Below are 20912 nucleotides of genomic sequence, written 5' to 3' on the forward strand. Positions count from 1 at the left end.
ACTTATTATAGATGTCTAAATAAATGAGACTTACATGATTGAGAAAATTTACAAAGTACCCACTGGGGAAAAGCAACTATCATATCATCTACTTTTCCTGAATAATATAAAAAACAACTAATATCTGCCTGCATAAAAAGAACCAGACAAAAATGTTATAAAACTGTTTTATGTAGAACTACTTGGTTTGGATATAATCCCAGTTAAAGTTTTATCATGAAAATTTTAGAGAGGATATCAATTGAAAGTCCAACTGAATTACAGACTTTGCTGTGCCAGGAGTCATCACTTTGCTTCTGTACGTGTGCCTGCATCAAAAGCATTCTGGCTGCTTCCATGCATCTCAACAGTCAAAAAAATTCTACCTGTTGAATGAACAAGCTGTAGAGACCCAGGCTGGAACTTGGATCAATACCTAGTTTGTGAAGGATTAGCAGATGAGCCAAGCAATGTTTGAGTAACTGTGTTTGATCTCAGGAAAGGAGGAAAACAATAAAACAGGATTCTGCCTACACTCTTATGGGCCTTCGTTGCTACAAAGTGTATGTGATATGGGGCAAGAACAAAATGGGGCTCAGCTTCTCTGACCTCTAAAGACCTCTGTGGTCAAATGCTCTACTGATGCTCACTGTCTTGCCTCTTGCATGAAGAATGGCAACTGAATAAGTTACTGGATACATTGGTCGGCACTCGTGGAAATATTCCTAGTGCTATTGGCACCCAGTAAAGGTTTGTTGTGTGAAGGAAATAACGTCAGTCAATTTTCTTTTAATATTCGCTAAATTCTATAAACATGCCTCAAAGATATTTATTGTCCAGCACAAGACTTTATATTGTGTTTTGAAAAATCATTTAAAGCATCAATTTTCTAAATTCTCTTTAGTTCTTTACAATACTCTGATGTGCATTTGGCAAGTGAAGTATCTTGCTATGGTTGTCTAGCGTTCTGTGTTTTCTCCAAAACCATCTCATGTCCTCTGCTGGAAACAAAATAAGCAGAAGACTTTACTTTGGTATCTGGTAGTCCACTGAAGATTATAAATCACTGCTGCTTTGTGATGCTGGGACATCATACCACAGGCGGGAAAGGATCGAAGAGTGTTAGAAAATAAAAATGGCAAAATGTGAATCTAACCTGCTGCTGTTGTTATGGTGGTGGTTTGGGTGGAATGTCTATCCTGGCCTGGGAAGACAAGACACTTCATTATAATATTCAAATCAGCTGGGAACCTGATTGAAATTTAGTGACAGTGGCTGTACTGCCCAGATCTGGAAACTCTGGCTAAATGGAGCAGGCAGCTGTTGGCTGCAAATACCTTTTAAAACACAGCTTATAATTCAAGAGGGGCTGTAGCGTTTCTCCCAGTCCCTCAAACAAACCTTCTGCTCATCGTGGCTTCTTTTTGCTGCCATGACCAGCCAACTGCTGTCCTCCAGAACTTACAATTCCAAACTGTCTTCCAGAAATCTACTGACTGCCACTGCCACCACAATCCTGCAAAGCTGAGCCTCCTCCCTGGCCAACTCCCCCTTCCTGCCCAAACCTGTAACCCTGAGATCCTGAGGCACCCTTCCTCGTGATTGACTAATCCCCCTTTCCCCAAGCCTGCAGTCCCAAGCCCCTTATCCCACCATTGACTGATACCACTCGCCACACCCTCCCCCCAACCCAACCCTGCAATCAACCAACGTCGAGCCATAAACCTGCAAATCCAAGCCTACCTCCTGACCATAATTCAATTTGCCGCCACCCCCATGAATTTATTAGAATGACGATTTGGATCATATCTCTCCCTGCATTCCATCCTGCAATCCTTCCCATTTGCCAGGGACCATCGGTATGTGGTGTTACTGCCTGCTAGCTGCCCCGTCTGTCAATATAGATGCCAGTAAGGAAACTGAATACTAAAATAATAATGAGGTCCTGCTGTTGAATTCATTTATCAACTTCTGCATGGTGGGAGCCCATGGGAATAATCCCAGGAACGAGGTTAATGCTATGGAAAAGAATTCTGGCCAAGGTATTGTTAGGATAACCCATTGATTAGAAGGCTGAAAGTTTTCTTGTACAGCCTGGGGTAGCACTTTAGGCCTGGGTGTTAGACCATGGGTGGTCAGATGGAAAGCTTAAAATTGACTTTACTGTTTGTTAAACTATTTTTATGCCTATAAAAGTTCTGTTTCTGGCTTCATTTCACATACCTTGTTGGATTCTTTGGTTTATTCAAGTTGTCAAAATACTAAAATGTATGAAATCTCAATTATTTTTGACTATCTTATTGTACAAACCCTAACATACATCTGTATCCCAGTGGATATGGGTGTGTTAAGCATTCAGAGGATAATGTGCCTGATAGTAATTTCCAGACAATAATGTTTAGTTCCCCTGATTGGCTTTTAATAGTAAATTTGCCATTGACTCTCAGTCAGGCAGGGACCGAATAAAAATTCTATTGAATCATGGCCAGATTTAATTGAAGAGGACAAGAAAATCAGATAGACAATTTATTTTAAAATGGAAGTAAATAAGAAGTAAAGTGCATGGGAAGAGGTCAGAAATAGGAGGACATTGGGCCAGATTTTTCAAATGACAGGTTTCCCAGTCTTCCACTTTGAAGAAACAATTAAACTGTTGGAAGTTTCATGGAAGTTTCATGGAAGATTCATGGAAGTAGGATAAAGACTGGATAAAGGGGAAAAAAATAGTCAAATAGGAGAAAACATTTCAATGGGGCTGAATCAATGGACTAGCAGGGTAGTCCTGTTTATGAACCTTGGGAAGCAGATAGAAGTGAGTTGATGGAGTGTGCAGCTGGAAACCATAGAGGGAAGACCACCAGAGGGGAATTATCTCTTCCTTTCCTTTTCCTGTCTCTCCCTATCACGCCAACCTCTCTCTCTCAATCTCTGTCCCTCGCTTTCTCCCTCCCTTGTTCACTCGCTCAGACTTTCTCTCTCTCTCTCTCTATCTCTATCTCTCCCTGCCCCTTCTAAGATCAGAACAAGGGTTTCTAAGCCCTCGTTACATTGTTATTGGTACAGGTGCCTTCCCCTATTTAACTTGACACTGTCCTCCTAATTTGGTTCAAGATCACAGTACAGGCTTTCGGGAACAATGCAAAATATGTTCCCTTACGTCGTTAACGTTTTAAATTGTAAATGTGCTTATTATTTTAAACCTCCATGAAAATGACACTTATTCCTAAACTGGATTTGCATCAACACCTGATTTAAAATTATTTCAAAGACAGATTTTCAGCCAATGAGGGGACAATTGACAAATACATGGCCAATTCTATTATTGGATTGAGAAGATTAAAATGCCAATCTGCTCCAAAAAATGTTTCACAGTGCCTTTGTAGATAACTGATCAGTGTCCTAGAGGATCAGATGCACCTAATCAAGTTACTTTGTAGATCATATGCCAGTTTGTTTTATTCTTTTATTTGTTACTTCAACAGATGCAAGTTAATCTATATCTTGAAACCTTCTGAATTTCAGACCTTGATCACTCAACATTATTTAACATAGCTAACTCACTTATACTCAGATAATTTCTCCATTATACCGATAAAAAGTGGCCCCATTGCTTTGTAAATTATCATGCAAAGCATTTATTATTCAAAACAGCAGCTAAATTGTAACATCACCTGGACAAGCAACAGTTTATTCAATCAGTGAGAATAGATTAAGTAATTGTGTCCAAAAATATATAGCTTCCTATTGAGTCAACCTAGGAAGAAGTCACTAAGTCAAAAAATGGGTTCAACTCTCACTCCAGTGATTTAAGCACAAAATCTAGTCTGACACCCTAATGAAACTTTGTGGTAATATACCTTGAAGGGATTGCAGCATAACATCACTGGAAAGGAAGTGTTTCACTTTTGAGCAGAGAACAGACACACACAAACACACAGCTCTGAAATCTTCAAACTTTCTATCGAAGTATATCTGTTCCCATGTGTCTATTTTTAAAAATTCATTCTTCGTTCATAGAATGTGGGTGTTGCTGGCTGGGCCAGCGTTTATTGCTTATCCCTAAGGACAATTAAGAGTCAACCACATTATTGTGAATCTGGAGTCATGTGTGGGTCAGACCAGGTAAGGACAGCAGGTTTCCTTCGCTAAAAGACATTAGTGAACAAGATGGATATTTATACTCTCAATAAATGAACCCACAACATGTGTGCACAATCCCTTATGAGCAATTGTTGCCTTCATTATAAATCCACAACAATAGGGGCCATTTTTCTGATGAGATATTTAACCAAGATCTTATTGCTATTTTCAGGTGGTTGTAAAAGATGGAATGGAAGTATTCAAAGAAGTGCAGGAACATTTTCCTGGTTTTCTCACCAATATTTTCTCACCAATATCCCTGAACAAGTATCACCAAAAAACATGATCTGGTTCAATATTTAACAGCTGCTTGTGAGACCTGGCTGTGTACAAATTTGCTGCTGTAATTCTTACATTACACCAGTGACTACCCTTGACATGTTTTTCGTTGGTTGTAAAATGGTTTAAGATTCTTTGCAGGTATGGAAGGTGCTTTGTAAAGAAAAGTACTTTTTGTATAATTTAAGATAAATGTAAAGCTATACGGAATCATTTAACTTGCAGGGCATGAGATAGACAGGTTTGATTTGGTTGGGTTTTTTACACTCTGCCTTATTTAACTTCCCAGTGAATTTTATAGAAAATAAAGTCAGACAGGATATACATTGGACATCTAACACAAACCCATTATGTTCCCAACTGGCACATTATGTTAAAACTACTAGAAAAGTTCTGCCACAATTTGATTGATTTGTGCTATTTTAAGCGATTCCCTACAGCTTCCAACTAACATTATGTAAAACATTTCTGACTGAATTTACCACCTTGCTTGTTTTGAGTCGACAGAATAAACATGCTGGTCCTAAATTGAAGAAAAGATTAAACAATATCAGTGGGGTAGATCTTGTCTCTGTAGAGTTGTCTAAAATGGCTTATTGATAATCAGCCACCAGCTTTATATCTGTCTACATTTTTGTAAATTGTAAAACCAGCTGTTGATTTGCTATTGGCTGTTTGACACTACACCACAAAGCCAAAGGGGGGAATCTTGCCACCTGAGTTTTTAAGCAGGGACCAGAACCATTTGTGTGTACCAATCCTCATTGTCCTTGGAACCTGCCTGCCTGCATGATCTTCCCAGAGGTGACCAATTAACAAGCTGAATTTGGGAGCTCTATCCAAATAAGGGCAGTGAGTGGGTTCTGCAACCAGGAAGGCCAATGGGAGTGCCCGAGGTTCTGGGCAGCTGGCAGCCCAAGTAGCAGAGATAGGAACTGCCACCCTCAGAGCATCTCAAGAGGGAAGTATGCTCTGAATATTTTCAACTTTCAGGCTATCAATGTGGAGGGGAAGCTGTCCAACAAGGTGATCTATTGCTGGAGCTTTGGCCCTGTGGCACCCACTGTCCTGGGATGGGTGGAAGTTAAAGGAAGCCTTGCTGGCTCCATTAATCAGCTGGAAGCCTGCCTCCAGGAACCTACTGGGCTTCAGCCTCAATGGGGAACCTGCCTGCTGCTGGTAAGATCCTAACTTGCCTCGAGGTGGGAAACAAATCGCTGATGATTAGCTATCCGCTGTTTTTTCCCTGCCCTCCCACCTCCATTGCCCATCTCCACACAGCTGATAAGATTCACCCCAAACAATATCCCACTATATCTAGCATTACACAAGCAACATGGAAGAAACTTTCCACAGGAACAGGTACCTAATACACAACTAACCTGTCCAGAACCATTTTTTTCTAAGCTATTAGATAGCTGATGGGTTGAAAGATTCCTGGAATGTCCATAGTGAATCAGGTAAAATCCTGTTTCCATAGCAACTCTCAATACATTGTATTTGATTCGAGCACATGTTTAGAGACCTTGAATGTTCCATTGTTTGAAAATAATAAAGATGAAATGCCATATGAGAACATAGAAAAGAATCAAGGAATACAAAACTGAAGGCCTCTGAATTAATTGTGGACAAACACTTAACTATGTGATACAAAATCTATTTATTTTGCTACTTTAAAAGTCTTAGACCCTCCATGAGAGTTGATGTAAAACTCTTTTGCCAAGTGGGAATGGGCCAAATGGAGTCAGCCAATTGTTGTACACCCCATCCACCTTCAATTAAAAAGGAAAATAAGACCAAGTATATATTGGACAGTTGATCCATTGTTTTCCATTTCCCACCCAGCAGGAACAGTTAAAATCTAACCCTGTTTTAGAGGGGGCAATGCTTCTGCTAAAATAATGAGCAGCTGAGTTCCGGATGGATACACTACTTCATATTTTTTAATTATACAGTATAATTGCAAGGTTGAAGAATTCAGTGGTTTTCTTTGTGTTTTGCTTCTTATTTTCAAGACCACGTTGTTTTCCATGCATTATTTTCCTTCTAAATACTATTCCCTAAAATCCTTGACAAAAAATACAATATTTAGTACAGCCATTAGGACGAATATTTGTCTCACAATATGGGTGATACTGACTCCCTGAACATTGCCCATCCCTATTTACCCTGATGAGATGGCAGTGACCTTGGGTCTTCACCGTGCATGGTTGCAGGCCTTGTGGTGATGGTGTTTCAATGATGGTGTTGAGGAGAGAATTGTAGAATTTTGATTAAATGTCAATGAAGGAAAGGTTATATATTTCCAAGCCAAGCAGTGGCCGGTTTGCCCTAGGTATGTCCTACACTCTGTTGAACTTGATCACCCAACGCATAGGAATGAAGGATAAGGGACTTTCTTTACTATGTGGTTACTGACTGTCATGACATATACTTCAGCTACTAATGGCCAATAGCCCCTCATGGATTACAAGTTTTGTGTGCTCGAACTTTCCATAGATTGTAATAGTTACACTAATACTCACTGTGAAAATGAAGGGAATTAAGAGGGCAAAAGCAAAGTATAAAGGAGTTTATTCAGAAAAAGGCCATTGTATAGATTCATCAAAATTTAGCACTGAAATAAAAGCAAAGTACTGCAGATGTTGGGGATTAAAACAGAATTAATTTCTGAATTAAAACAGAAAGTGCTGGAAAAACTCAGCAGGTTTGGCAGCATCCGTGGAGGGAAAAAGAGCTATCGTTTTGAGTCAAATATGACTGCATCAAAATTCAACACTCTGTTTCCAGTTTTGTTGAGAAGTATTGAATCCACAGAAAATTCTTTGAGGCAAACTAAATTTCTAAAAAGAGACATTTTTATTTATGCTCCTTTGCTCAATGAATTATAGATATTAATAGATTTTGCAAAGTGAGTCAAAGGATGCATTGGGTTTTTGTACATATATTGCCATTCCTTCAGTGTTGTTGTGTTAAAACCCTGGAAACCCCTATTTAAGAACATTTTGGTATCCTTCACTGCAGGGACTGTAACAGCCCAAGAACAAAGCACACCGTGGCTCTCTCGGGGCAACTAGTAATGGATAGTATATGCCAGCTTTGCCATCAATGCCCAAATCACCAGTATAATGTTTTTTGAAATTGTGCCTCAGCAATGCTAAACATCCAACTTTGTCATGGCAATTGGTAGATACATTTTGAATCCCCTGAAACATGGATCATTTCAAATCCCCAGCCCTGCCATTTACAAAACTTTGAATGTCTCTTTAATTGCCTTGCCAAGCTGCAGTCGGACTCTGGGGTGTGTTTGAATAAAATGAATGTTGGTTAAATGTAATGCAGGAAAAAGCACATGGAACACACAAAGGTGTAAGCTCAGTGTGGTGAACCATCGTTGGTTCCCACTGGATAGTACTGAGCCAGGGCTGGCCAGTACTACAAGGATGTACATATGTTACTGTTGGATTGTACTACTGTTGCTGTTGGGTTAGGGTGGGGTTGTTACACCTGTCTTTGTGGCACATCCCAGTCGGGCTCCGCCTCCTGGGAGAGGTATAAGAGTCCCTGCTCTGGCCGGGACCCCTTCAGTCTGGGATAGTGTACTTAAGTTCTGATAGCTTCATTAATAGTAAATAAAAGCCTTCATTTACTGAAGCCTCGAGCCTTGTGTCTAAATTGATGTGCATCAATTTTATTTACTATTATTAAACTCTCGACGGAAGAAAAAAAAGAAAGGAGAGTATGGAGCAAATTCTCAAGCCAGAACGTCTGACGCTAGATCCACGTGCGGTGGGCGCTTCTAACACCTTCGACCACTGGCTGAAGTGTTTCGAAGATTACCTAGCAGCCTCCGCAGCGGTCACTACAGATGATGACAGACTCCGGGTCCTCCATGCGAGGGTACGCGACACAGTCTACCTCGCGATCCGTGCGGCCACTAATTACCCTAAGGCCCTCGAGCTTCTAAAGAAGCGCTATACAAAACCGCCTAACGAGATACACGCTCGTTACCTCCTCGCTACACGACGTCGGCAGTCGGGCGAAACCATGGAGGACTATGCCAATGAGCTCTTACAGCTAGCCAGGGGCTGTGACTGCAAAGCTGTGTCGGCTGAGCAGAGCATGTACGACCTCGCCCGAGATGCGTTTGTGGCCGGGGTCGGGTCATCATACATCCGTCTCAAACTGCTGGAAAAGGGTAATCTCAACCTTACCCAGGCCATCGAATTAGCTGAAATGTTCGAGACGGCTTCAAAGAGCTTAGTCTTATATCCAGAGGACCACGTGGAGACAACATGGCAGGAGCAGTCGCAAATCCCTCCTCGCCCCTCGGGCTCGAAATGCTGTGTTATGGCGTGCTCCCATTTGGGACAGACGACGGCTGCAGCCCCATGCGGCCCGCGATGCTATTTCTGCGGAGGAGCAAAACATACCCGACAAAAGTGTCCCGCTAAAGCAGTAATCTGCGGTAAAAAAGGTTACCACGCAACTCCCTAGCACGGCAACAGACCGGGACCTTGATGCCATAGATATTGTCTGTTTGGCAGGTTGAATCTGGAGTCCACACCTCTTCACAGTGTCAGGCTGGATAAAGCTCCCGCTGTCAAACAGACAATAAAGCACATGATTGTTTACCTGGATATCCATCATTGAACGATCGAGCCTATGAGGCTTAGCCTGGTCCAGGATGATCGACGCCACCGAGCTGGTAAAAAAGGTCATTATGCAAAGGTGTGCAGATCGAAACCCAGGAACGGCAGTGCGGCCTGCGATTCTTCGGAGCTTGGATCATCACCATCATAGCATCATAGAATCATAGAAACCCAACAGTGCAGAAGGAGGCCATTCGGCCCATTGAGTCTGCACCGACCACAATCCCACCCCACATATTTACCCGCTAATCCCTCTAACCTACACATCCCAGGACTCTAAGGGGCAATTTTTAACCTGGCCAATCAACCTAACCCGCACATCTTTGGACTGTGGGAGGAAACTGGAGCACCCGGAGGAAACCCACGCACACACGAGGAAAATGTGCAAACTCCACACAGACAGTGACCCGAGCCGGGAATCGAACCCGGGACCCTGGAGCTGTGAAGCAGCAGTGCTAACCACTGTGCTACCGTGCCGCCCTACTGTGCTACCGTGCCGCCCTCGAAGTCGTCGCGGGGTTCGTCCACGTGAGAGTCCAGGACGACGCCATTACTGTCGACGGAGTCGGAGGAGTATGACCATCAGGGGTCGCTAAGTTTGGCGCCCTCACCCACGTGCGATTCATGGGGGCGGCCATGTCGGTCGACAATGACCACGAGCGACCAGCAGGGGTCCTCAGCATCGACTTCAGCTGCCTGCAGTGGCGTTCATGAACCAACGGTGGCGTCGATCATCCTGGACCAGGCTAAGCCTCATAGGCTCGATCGTTCAATGATGGATATCCAGGTAAACAATCATGTGCTTTATTGTCTGTTTGACAGCGGGAGCACTGAGAGCTTTATCCACCCAGACATTGTGAAGAGGTGTGGACTCCAGATTCAACCTGCCAAACAGACAATATCTATGGCATCAAGGTCCCGGTCTGTTGCCGTGCTAGGGAGTTGCGTGGTAACCTTGAAAGTACAAGGCACAATTTACGAGCGCTTCAAGCTCCTTGTGTTGCCGTATCTTTGCGCGCCAATACTTCTCGGACTAAACTTCATGGTCCACTTGAGGAGTGTAATCCTACAGTACGGTGGGCCACTCCCTTCGCTGGCAGTGGGAGAACAGCTGCAGTCTCCAAATTGCCCAACGCGCCCCGCCTGCAATCTCTCTACGTTAAAGATCACCACACCCTCTTTATTTCAGAATCTGGTACCAGGCTGCAAGCCCATCGCTACTAAAAGTAGGCGTTACAGCACTGAGGATCGGATCTTCATTAGATCTGAGGTTCAGCGACTCCTCAAAGAAGGGATCATACAGCCCAGTGTTAGTCCGTGGAGGGCACAGGTTGTTGTGGTCAAGAGCGGGAACATTGATTACAGTCAGACCATTAACCGATATACGCAGCTGGATGCGTATCCTCTCCCGCGCATATCTGATATGGTCAATCAGATTGCACAGTACCAGGTGTTCTCCACCATAGACCTCAAGTCCGCCTACCACCAACTCCCCATTCGTCCAGAGGACCGACAATACACGGCTTTTGAGGCGGATGGTCGCTTGTATCATTTTCTTAGGGTTCCCTTTGGTGTCACCAATGGGGTCTCAGTCTTCCAGCGTGCTATGGAGCGAATGGTGGACCAGAACAGGCTGCGGGCTACCTTCCCGTATCTGGATAATGTCACCATCTGCGGCCATGATCAGCAGGACCATGACACAAACCTCCAAAACCTCTTACGCACTGCATCTCGCCTGAACTTGACCTACAACAGGGAGAAGTGTGTGTTCCGTACGTGCCGTTTAGCCATCCTGGGATACGTGGTGGAAAACGGGGTAATTGGCCCTGATCCAGACGATATGCGCCCCCTTGCTGAACTTCCCTTGCCCGCTAGCGCAAAAGCACTGAGAAGATGCCTAGGCTTCTACTCCTATTATGTGCAGTGGGTCCCCAACTACGCGGACAAAGCCCGTCCGCTTATTAAGTCCACGACTTTTCCCCTCATGCCAGAGGCCCAATTGGCCTTCAAGAAATTGAAAGACGACATCGCGAAAGCCACGATGCACGCGGTAGACGAATCCATCCCCTTTCAGGTGGAAAGCGATGCATCTGATTTCGCCCTGGCTGCCACACTTAACCAGGCGGGCAGGCCCGTCGCATTTTTTTCCCGCACCCCCCAAGGCCCCGAAATTCGGCATTCAGCGGTGGAAAAGGAGGCCCAGGCCATTGTGGAGGCCGTCAGACACTGGCGCCATTACCTGGCGGGAAAACGGTTCACCCTGATCACGGACCAGCGTTCATGTTTAACAACACGCAGAGGGGCAAGATCAAGAATGACAAGATCTTGCGGTGGAGAATTGAACTCTCCACCTATAACTACGATATCATGTATCGTCCAGGGAAACTCAATGAGCCCTCGAATGCTCTCTCGCGCGGAACATGCGCTAGTATTCAGGAGGGTCGTTTGAACGCCCTCCATAATGATCTGTGCCATCCTGGGGTCACTCGACTCTACCACTTTGTAAAAGCCCGCAACCTGCCTTACTCGGTGGAGGACGTCAGGTCGGTAACAAGGAGCTGTCGGATTTGCGCGGAATGCAAACCGCACTTTTACCGACCTGACCGGGCACATTTTGTCAAGGCCACTCGTCCCTTCGAGAGGCTGAGTGTTGATTTTAAGGGCCCCCTTCCCTCAACAGATCGGAACATGTACTTTCTAAACATAATCGATGAGTACTCCCGGTTCCCGTTTGTTGTCCCCTGCTCGGATACATCCGCTGCCACGGTGATCAAGGCATTCCGTGATCTTTTTACCCTGTTCGGGTACCCCAGCTATATCCATAGCGACAGGGGCTCGTCGTTCATGAGCGATGACTTGAGGCAATTTCTGCTCTCATACGGGATTGCCTCTAGTAGGATCACGAGTTACAACCGTAGGGGTAATGGACAGGTGGAACGAGAGAATGCTACAGTCTGGAAGGCTGTCCTACTGGCGTTGAAATCCAAAGGTCTTCCAGTCTCCCGCTGGCAGGAGGTCCTCCCTGATGCGCTTCACTCCATTCGCTCCCTCCTGTGTACGGCAACCAATGCTACTCCCCACGAGAGGATGTTCTCATTCCCTCGGAAGTCTTCCTCGGGGATATCTTTACCAGCTTGGTTGACGTACCCAGGACCCGTCCTCCTGCGGCGACATGTAAGGACCCGCAAGTCCGACCCCTTGGTCGAACAGGTCCACCTCCTCCACGCCAACCCTCAGTATGCCTATGTGGCATATCCTGACGGGCGAGAAGACATGGTCTCGATCCGAGACCTGGCGCCTCCAGGGGACGTAGCAACTCCTGTCGCTCCCATACCCCCAGTAACAAATCCATTATCTCTAATTTCTTCCCCGGACACGGCGCGGGCAGCATCGGGACCATTGCTTAACAATTTTACTCCAATGCACATCTTGCCTGAGCCCCGAAGATCGTCGCCACCGCAGGGCGTGTCAGGATCCCCTGCACTACCGTCTCATCAGGGTCAACCGGCCTGTGAGTCCATGGAAGAACAGCTGGACGCCGTTTTGGGGAGAACGCCACCGCAAGTGCCTACTCCGGTGTCACCGCCGGTATTGAGGAGGTCACAATGACGGTGCGGTCCTCCAGACCGTCTGAACTTATAGACTGCTGACACTTTATTCTGTTTTTGTACCCCGCCGGCCTTTGTTCTCAAAGGAGGGGTGAATGTGGTCAACCATCGTTGGTTCCCACTGGATAGTACTGAGCCAGGGCTGGCCAGTACTACAAGGATGTACATATGTTACTGTTGGATTGTACTACTGTTGCTGTTGGGTTAGGGTGGGGTTGTTACACCTGTGTTTGTTACTGTTGTGGCACATCCCAGTCGGGCTCCGCCTCCTGGGAGAGGTATAAGAGTCCCTGCTATGGCCGGGACCCCTTCAGTCTGGGATAGTGTACTTAAGTTCTGATAGCTTCATTAATAGTAAATAAAAGCCTTCATTTACTGAAGCCTCGAGCCTCGTGTCTAAATTGATGTGCATCACTCAGTGGGCCTTTGTTCGACTCACACCAGACTTATAGGTACACCCATGAAAAAAAAACTTAACCTAACGAAACAAACACCTTACAGTGAACAACCATCGCTCAACACTCTAAAAGACAGAAAAGTCATTGAGAGCTTAACTCCTTGTCTCCAATCAGTAGAGTTTGTTATGAATGGGAGCCTTCTGTTCAGCAGGACTGAAGGATAATGATCCTGGACCTTTCTCTTTTATCTCTTGTCCCCACTCCTCACAAAATAAGTTTGGGTTTAAAATTAGACTTGAAGCGCAGCAGAGAAAAGCAAAGTTGGGAGCCTGCGTGATTGTGGCACCCTTGTTATAGGATCCCCTCAAACCAGAGTACCTTGCCATCTGAATCACAACTGGAATCTCTGGCATCTTGAGGTTTACACAGTAAGAAGTTTAACAACACCAGGTTAAAGTCCAGCAGGTTTATTTGGTAGCAAAAGCCACACAAGCTTTCGGAGCTGCAAGCCCCTTCTTCAGGTGAGTGGGAATTCTGTTCACAAACAGAGCATATAAAGACACAAACTCAATTTACATGAATAATGGTTGGAATGCGAATACTTACAACTAATCAAGTCTTTAAGAAACAAAACAATGTGAGTGGAGAGAGCATCAAGACAGGCTAAAAAGATGTGTATTGTCTCCAGACAAGACAGCCAGTGAAACTCTGTGGGGGTCACAAATAGTGTGCCATGAACCCAATATCCCGGTTGAGGCCGTCCTCGTGTGTGCGGAACTTGGCTATCAGTTTCTGCTCAGCGACTCTGCGCCATCGTGTGTCACGAAGGCCGCCTTGGAGAACGCTTACCCGAATATCAGAGGCCGAATGCCCGTGACCACTGAAGTGCTCCCCAACAGGAAGAGAACAGTCTTGCCTGGTGATTGTCGAGCGGTGTTCATTCATCTGTTGTCGCAGCGTCTGCATAGTTTCCCCAATGTACCATGCCTCGGAACAAATAAACCTGTTGGACTTTAACCTGTGTTGTTAAACTTCTTACTGTGTTTACCCCAGTCCAACGCCGGCATCTCCACATCTTGAGGTTTCTCAGACTCAGGGGAATTACACGCTGTCCAGGCTGTCCTCCTTGGTTCTTAGCAGCTGGTTGCCTGCTCCAGTTCTCCTCACTAGTTCTCCAGGCACTTGGACCATGCTTCCCTTCTGCCCACACTCCAGCCCATGATCATGGCATCTGGCTCCACCTTCACAAGCTGGGCAATGTAATATTAATTGATTGATGTCAAAACGTAATATATAAATTGAAATAACATTATTTATAAATTGAAAAATAGACTAAATTCATGTTTGGAAAGTTTTTATGAGTATGTTTTTTTAATGTTTTGCTCCATTCTTAAAGGTGCAAAGCCAATGCTCAGAGTGGACCGGGCAAACCCAAATCCATTCCTTGCTGGCTCCAAAAACCAAATTCAAAATCCAATTGAATCCAGTTCAACGTCCTCACAAGAGAGAGAAAGAAGATCCAAGCTGACAAGATAAGGCTTTGGACCTCATCTTGGGCTTGATCTAATGCTTGATCTTAGCCAAAAGACTGAGAAGTGATATTTGCAGAGTTAAGAAGTGGAAACAGTTATGGAAGTATTTATAGTTAGGACTAAAAGGAACAGAACATTCTCTGTGACCCTCTCTGCATACAGATAGACTCCCCAACTGAGAGGAGCTTGATTCAATTATACAAAATAGCTTGACACCAGCAAAGGTCAGCAGTGCATCAATGGTGGGTTGACTTCCTGAATGAGTAGCCATGTACTGAAATTTTTTAACATATTTATTCTTTGGATATGAGTATTGTTGGCAAGGCCAGCATTTATTGTACACCCCTAATTGTCCTGCATGAGCAAATAAATCCAGCTATTGCGTGTGAGACGGACAAAAGAATTGTATGGTCTTATGAAGGATGAATTACTGTGTGGATATAACCTAAAGGCTGCACCAGAACCACCCACCTCCCCTCCACCCCACCCTCCACATAAGCAGTAAACCTATTAGGAATTAATTAACCATTCCAAAAACACTCTCAATAACATATCAGTGCAGAAGCTAATTGAAAACAATGGGAGCTGCTACAAATCATTACATCAAACTTCACAGAACAGAAAGAGGCCATTCAGCTCAACTGGACCTTGCCAGTGTTCATGCTGTATGTGAAACTCCACTTCATCTCATCTAATCAACATATTGTTCTATTCATTTCCCCCTCATGTGTATATTTGGCTTAATTTCCTTTAAATGCATCTCTATTCTTGATCTCTGCCACACCATTTGGAAGCATGTTCCCCATTCAAATTGCTCTCTGAGTAAAGAAGTCTTTCATGTGCTGTTATTATAAAGATATATTATCTAATCACTCATAAAGTATTGGCTCAACACTTTGTGGGCTCATTTATTAAGGCATGAGAATAGTTATCCATAGATATAAAGTTTGACGATATCAGAGCTGTGTGTGTGTGTTCTGCTCAAAGCAAAAGTGAAATCAAACATTCAGTTCATATCCAGTATCCCACAGCAGGCATGTAGTAACCAGCCGAGGTGACAATGATTTGTTCAGAGCCAAGGTCCTCTGAAGTTATTGCACCCAAAGGCGCCAGTGAGATGTAACCAAGGGCAAATCAGGTCCATTCCAGCTCCCCAAACATTGAGGCATATGTGTGTGTGTGTGTGTGTAGGTGTGTCTGAGTGAGGTGTGTCGGTGTGTCTGGGAGTAGATGTGTCTTGGTGTGTCTCTGGGTGTAGGTGTGTCTCTGGGTGTAGGTGTGTCTCTGGGTGTAGGTGTGCCTGGGTGTAGGTGCCTGGATGTAAGTGTGCCTGGATGTAGGTGCCTGGGTGTAGGTGTGCCTGGATGTAGGTGTGTCTGGGTGTAGGTGTGTCTGGGTGTAGGTGTGCCTGGGTGAAGTGTGCTGTTTTCTAATGAGATGGGTCTGTGTATGAAATTTGTATTCCTTGATTGTTTAATTTATGCACAGATCCATTTGACTCCCACATTGTTTCTCTGAGAACTTGCAGTCAAGTGCTCAACCTATATCAATTATTTGGAGAATAATTTTGTATTTTACCTTATTTGTGTCTTTGTGGCCTCTGTAGGGTTGTTATGAATATAGGCATCTTTAGCAATGGTTACTGTTTATAAGAGGCTGCATTAATACATTCTGAAGAATGCAGATCAAGCACTTCAGGAAGATTTTTATGAATATGTGACAGACTTGGAGACAAGATGTCTCACTGTTGATTAAAAATTGCCCGTATGATATCACAGTCATCTTGCTGACTACACAAAAGGATGTTGCACCATTACTTTGTGTGACCCCTACAATATAAATAGCTTTTGGGAAGAATATAGTTAGATAAAGCGGGAAATGGCCACCAAAATTTTTAAATTAATGGACTCTTCAGGCAATTTATCATGTCTTCCTGTGTGATATATAGGTCACGCATTGACAAATTAACATTTTGTGAAGACTTATTGTTGGTGTTTTTCTGTGAACACAGCCGCTGAATATAGTTTCACTGTCAACGGCCATAGTCCAAAGCCCATTTTAATAAATTGTGCTGACCTTACCTTGGCATTCAGTAACATACTTATTCTCTTTTTAAACTTCCTGTTGAAAATCAGGGAGTTTACTGTGTTTGTCCTAATAATTCATTTACAAAGGTTGGACCTTTCTGATTGGAAACTTACCATGGACTAATTGATATTAACCAATATTCATATACTGGAAAACTAAAATCAATTTTAATTATTACTTTGTAATCATTTTTAAGAAATGAGTTTTAAACAATTCCTCGGTTCTCAGTTTCCTGATATCATGTTGTAGTTTTGTGTTGCTCTGTGACTGATTCTGCATATTCCTAATGATTTGATTGTTGCAATTACATAAGAAGGATCTGAGGAGGGGATCAGTAGAGCGCTTCCTCCACCACACTGTGTTAAGTCAATGTTATTACATTTATGCAGCTCTTTCTTGAGCCTTTTTGTACCTGGTTAACGTCCTATAGCTACAAAGCTCAAAACTTTATTAAGGACTTCCATCTCACTGAACGGCTTTAGCCACCCACATCCAATAACCTGCTCTAAAAACTCTGCTCACATTTTGATATGATGTGGAGATGCCGGCGTTGGACTGGGGTGAACACAGTAACAGTTTTAACAACACCAGGTTGAAGTCCAACAGGTTTATTTGGTAGCAAATACCATTTGCTATCAAATAAACCTATTGGACTTTAACCTGGTGTTGTTAAAACTGTTACCACATTTTGATAGCCATGATAAATTCTACCACAGCAGCTGAGACAACCCATAACATTCTAAACCAATCAGCAACATTCTAAACAACACAACCCACAATAGTCAAAAAAAAATTGTTCTTTCCCAATGTTGACAAATCCTTTAAAAAAAATTCTCAAGTCCTCATCCTGATCAGCATCTTCGCTAAAAACTAATCAGTTTTTCTTTGGACCATACCCTATCTGTGTTCCAAATTTCATTGAAATTCGTTTGTTAGTTTTTGAATTATAACGTTAATGGACAAATAGAGAAAGAGTAACAAACAGGGGCAAAAACGTGACCTCCACCTACCTTCAGTGGCAGAGGTAAAGATGACAAAATAGCTTCAGCCACACAACATCTGCAGCATGCTTTTATCAATGAGGAGAAAGTGAATTGTTTCTCCAGTGACAAGAACATTAAAACACTTCATCTTCTGCAAAAAAAATGTATAAAAAATAAATTGATACTCACATTGGGTTTTCTGACCATAATTTAAGAAGGCAATTCACCCATCATTCCTGCGCTGAATCTGACTTGAGCTATCTGTTCCAATCCCATTTTCCTGCTCTTTTCACGTAACCTTCAATATTTTAATCAATTGTGAACCTTGTTTGCAAACGCCATTTATTGTAATGCATTCCATAGTTAATAAATTCTTCGAACCTCCTCCCTTTAAGCTTCCTTCATTCGTTTTGCCAATCAAATTGTCTTCTATTTCCACTTTTATTTGATAATTTTGAACGTATTTATTAGATTAAGCTTCAATGCTCCAGTGAATACAACGCCAGGTTTTGAAATCTCTCCTCATAACAATGAGATTAATTCTTACTTTGAGTTGTGAGTAACCAATTAGCTGTAACGATGATAGTGGATTGGCTGCCCAGTCTGCACTGTTTCCTTTGGGCAGGCAGTGTAACTGGCTGCTGATCTGTTACCTCCAGCTCCTATCAAAAATAAAAATTCTCCCTAATATCATCCCGCCCTTCTCAAGTCCTCGTGAATTTGCATTGCATTTCTCCATGGCTCTATTTTGCATGGTTGAACCTGCATACAATACTCTAACCATGGCTTAACCCATGTCTCGTATTCTCTTCTGTCAGAGCTTGAGATATGAAGACCAGTTTGAAACGAGTGAGAATTGTACCTCCATTATACTTAAAAACATTAAAAACTTCATGATAAAAAAAATTACTGAATCTTTCAACTTGATTCAAATTCTGATAGGAACTGATTCAATACCTTTCTAGGCTTAAGACATTTGCCATTATAATATCTGCATTTTGCTTCATGATATGTGAGGGAGAGGGGGAGGTGATACTCCGGAAGATTCTAGCAGAGGCCGTTTCGCGGGCTCCCCGCTGGGTACCAAGGCCTCCATGCACCTCCGGCAGCCGAATTTTCGGCACTTCAGCTCCATACTGGAAATCGGCACGGAGCTGAATAAATTATTCAAATGAACATTTACATATATTTTTAATATAATTAGCGGGCCCAGGACCGAAATCTCTGGGCCTGCTAACATCTCCCCTCCACCGTCAGGAGTGTTTCATTCCAGCGGGGTTTACAATGCCACCCCACTTGCAAGCAGCTGGGGGCCCAACACTGCTGGAATTAAGGGGGGCAATTGAGGCCCCCCAGACAGAGGGTTGGACACTGGGGCAGTTGCCCAATGCCCAATGGGCATTGCCACTTTGGCAGTGCCAGCCTGGCCACCTGGCACTGCCCAAGGGGTAAAGTGGCAATGCCCAGGGGGTATCTTGGCACTGCTCACCTGGCATCAGGCAGTACCAAGGTGGTGAGCCCTAAAGGGGGCTGGGCCTCTGGGGGCAATCGGTGGGGACGGAGGGTCCCACTGCCACTCTGCATTCGAGCTGAGTGACAGAGGGAGGGAGGCTAGAGATTGGGGCTAGTGATTGGAGTGGGGGTGGTGGGAGAAGGGGCGTCAGACTGCTGGGGGGATCAGGACTGCAGGAGAAGGTGGTCAGGACTGCAGGGGAAATGGGGGTAGGGTTCAGCGAGTGGAATTGGGAGATCAGGGCTGCCGGGGTCGGGGGGGGGGGGACATTGAGGCCGGCTGGGGGCGGTGGGGGCAGTCGAGGCCGGCCCATGCATGTTTGGGGAGGCCTGCGATCAGGCCATGGGGATGGGGAATGGAGGACCATTGATGCAGGAGTCGCGGGGCAATCAGGAGGCTGGCAGTGCTGGTCCACTGCCCATGCACCGCACAATCTCCGCCCTGACAGATCAGTGGATGTGCCGCTGCCACTGTAAATGCCCTGTTGGATTCCAATACTCCCTGTTAGAATGAGTTGAGTGAATGAATCAACTGTCCTTAAAGGGAAAGCCGGAAACCATTCCAGTGAGGCGAGTAAAAAAACAGTCTGCTGATCTTCAGGATTTCCACCAGTCCCTCAATGTCCTTGATTGCCTCCTCTCTTTTTTATACTCTGGGGAAGAGCTGCTGGATTCACCACCCCCACCCCCACCCCCACCCCCACTCCTTGCACCCTCCAGCAGCCCCCCCCCCCACCCCCACCCCCTCCCCCGCCCCCTCCATCTCACCCTTGACCTCTGTGCTAACTATAAGTGCTTGGCATCTCACCAACATTCTTTTCCTGAGGCTTCACTGTAAGTTTCTCACTGAGGGCATCAGTGGGGGCGGAGCGGGGGGAGGGGGGAGCGAGGGCAGTGAGGTGGGGGAGGAGTGGAGGGGGGGACTATGGTCAGACGTTTTTCCCCTTCACCCACACAACTTCCACTCACCTGAAAATCACACTCATCTGGGTCTGATCATGAGGTGAAACTATTATCTCTGAGGCTGCAGCAATTCAAATTGTTTCATCAAACCCGGAACTGTCCTCAGCATGACATCCAGATAACTGCCTAGGGTAGTGAATCTCAGCCCATAACGTCAATCACTCACCAGTGATTTTAATTATTTCAAGGTGTAAAAGATCACATACACTTTATCATGAATGAGACACAAGTAAGAAATATTTAAGCTAACTTCTTTCTGATCTGCGCCTACCAACTTCTATCATGGTATTGTCCAACCCACAATTTTAATTGACAGTGTTTCTTTAGCTCCTTATTGGACATTTCCTTTTGGCTCCACTGTGTTTGCTTTACATAAGTGAGCAATTCCATGGACCATGATCTTTATTAAGTGCTTCAGTTTAGTCTTTCTTTGCTCTCAGCTCTTCATCAATAAAAACAGTAGGTAGCTTTACCAGGACCATTAACCCAATGGGACGTCATCACTGGAGAAGTTATTAAGGCCTTTTCTGTCTCTGGTTTTTGTGAGGTCAGAAGTTCAATGAGCCAACATTAGAAGCATTTTATATTAGAAGGTAAGTTGAATAACCCACGCTGAAATTATAATTGCAACACTGGCAGAACTTAGAAACAAGAGGTTGCGGATCGAGCAACATGCAGATTCTGAAGACAGTTAGAGAGTGACTCTCAGCTTGGAGTCTCCAGCTGCCTTCTGGTGGCATTCATTAAATGTAAGTCAGCATGGGAAAACTTTACTTAA

Source organism: Mustelus asterias, chromosome 6, assembly GCF_964213995.1.
Source record: "Mustelus asterias chromosome 6, sMusAst1.hap1.1, whole genome shotgun sequence".
NCBI classification, from domain to species: Eukaryota; Metazoa; Chordata; class Chondrichthyes; order Carcharhiniformes; family Triakidae; genus Mustelus; species Mustelus asterias.